This window comes from Odontomachus brunneus, unplaced genomic scaffold (genome assembly GCF_010583005.1).
Source record: "Odontomachus brunneus isolate Ranch 3 - 2012 unplaced genomic scaffold, Obru_v1 Obru_scaffold_086, whole genome shotgun sequence".
NCBI classification, from domain to species: domain Eukaryota; kingdom Metazoa; phylum Arthropoda; class Insecta; order Hymenoptera; family Formicidae; genus Odontomachus; species Odontomachus brunneus.
Window position 1 is genome coordinate 714,798 of NW_022639536.1, and position 2,432 is coordinate 717,229.

The 2,432-nt window shown below is 34.2% G+C and overlaps 1 protein-coding gene and 1 pseudogene across 3 annotated transcripts in view; both read left to right on the forward strand.

The window, feature by feature from the left end:
• The window catches only part of LOC116847954, a 31,918-nt gene that overhangs the window by 9,419 nt on the left and 20,067 nt on the right, over nucleotides 1-2,432 (forward strand). The window lies entirely within an intron of this gene.
• LOC116847955 lies at nucleotides 60-1,838 on the forward strand (annotated as a pseudogene).

Below are 2,432 nucleotides of genomic sequence, written 5' to 3' on the forward strand. Positions count from 1 at the left end.
TCTTCGATTTAGTCTCGAAATTCAATATAGCTTCGTGCAATGGAATTAGGGTTGTATTGAAACGCCGTTGAAACCCAATTGCGTATCCGATTGTTATCGCGTTGACATCGCACTTGTCGGTTAACTTGCATCCACAGGTAGTTGATTTCGTTGCCTGGATTTTGTCGGTTTCACACAACTGCGTTGGATCGTACCCGGTGTTCAAATACAACAACGGCAGAGACTTCGAGTTTTGGCTCGTAAGTCGCGCTGCACATAATTTATTCAAACGAGTACTCTCAAGCGACTACGATTGTATTCTTATACAGTCTGTCAAGTAAGAGCGTGTGCTAGTTAATTTGTAGAAAAAATTATTTAATACAATTTTCAAATATATGGATACCTTGTACTCGATCCGAACAAAGATGCAATTACAGTCTGTCAACTAAGAGCGTGTGCGACATAACTAGGAGTCGGTAAAAGGTATCGTTCTAATTCTTTCGTGAGTGGATAGAGGGAACTTTTGCTCTTCATGCATTGTCAAGAAAGAAACGCCATGAGTGCCGCGTATGCGTCGCGCTACGAGGCTGTGTTCCTCTGTTCCCACCGAACCCGAAAGGTCCGAAAATGTTTCATGCAGCGGCTGCTAAATACATGGAAAAGTCGAAATCATTCGTGAATGCGTTCAGCGATACAAAGAGACGAAAACTGTCGATGACTTGTCTGAACGTGGCTCGATAGGCAAAGTGTCCCCTAAAGCCAATAAAATGATAGTAAACTTGTTTTCGCGGAATCCTGGTTTAACATTGCGTCAAGGAGCAAAATTGAAGCAGAAAGGTTTAGATATAACATACAAAACTATCCGAACCCATCTCTGTGCTCATGATATCAAATGGCGCAGTACAGTAAAAAAACCGTTGTTAGGTGAAAAGCACGTGACGAAACGACTCGCTTGGGCGAAGGACAATATTAACCGAGATTGGAGCAATGTAATTTTTACGGACGAAGCTTCTGTTTGGGAATATGTTATTGTTCCACGAACCTAGTCAACTTCCACCAACAGATTGGTACAGAGGACCGTTAAACACCCAGTAAAGGTGTATCTTTGGGGCTGCTTTTTAAAACTGGGTTTCGGAACTTTGCATCTGTTTACTTACAATCTGAATGCTCGAACTATTCAAAAAATCTTTATTACCGACTGCCGAACGTTGGTTCATCAAAAACAATGAGAACTGGATCCTGCAGAAAGACAACGATCCCAAACACCGCAGCAAGCTTTGTATCGAGTGGAAGGCATCTTTACACTTGATTGGCCGTCGCAGTCGCCCGACGCAAACCCAATCGAGAATGTATGGACATACATCAAGCACAAGATTCGTGGAAGAAAAGTATTCACTTTGAAGCAGTTAACTCGAGAAATTCGTCGCATTTGGAGGTCCTTGCCGCATGAATACGCCGTCAACTTGATTGAAAGCATGCTTTGAAGATGCCAGGTAATTATCGACGTCGATGGTGACTGGACGCATTATTAATATAATTGCACCTTTGTTCGGATCGAGTACAAGATATCCATATATTTGAAAATTGTATTAAATATTTTTTCTACAAATTAACCCGCACACTCTTACTTGACGGACTGTAAAAGAATCACATAAAATATAAAAATTATTTATTTTAAAGGGGAACATTATATTGAAGGGGAACTGTTAAATAGTTTAACTGTTAGATAGCCCGAGAAATATTCTATTAAACGACGCAAATATGAAATCAATTAAAATATTTTTATTTGTAGAGATATTATCTTATTATATGTGTCTCTTTCTCTCATTTTTAAGAATATACCCGAAATAAAAAAAAAAAGTTTAAATTAAACAGACATTAAATAGATAAAAGTATAATAAGTATCTCTTTTTTATTTGTTACTTCTTTTGTATAAAGTTAACCCTCATACAATAGATACCTCAACTTTTGATACTTTTTGGTGTCTTAATTTAGCATATTGAGATCCTTTTTCGTCCTCATTTATTTAAATTTTATAGAAGTTAATAAAAATCTATGAAAAATTATGAATATATTTTTTAGTATATATAAAATAAGTGTATAGAATAGAATTATGTAAAGAAATGACTGTAAAATTTCATTAAAGTATTTAAGTTTATTATAAATTTAAAGAGAAACACGATAAAATGTGTTTAGGAATTTATACATTTTCTAGAAAAAAATTTAAGAAATTATAATACTGCAGGATTTTGATGTCGATACTTGAATCTTTAGCAAGAAATTATTACATATTTCAATTTATTAAAAATTATAATTATTTGAGAATACGAAAATATATATATATATATATATATATATATAAATTATATATATATATATATATATATAATTTTTTAACTCAACAAACAAATAAAATAATAGCTTCAAATGTTTTTACGGTATATAGTAATATA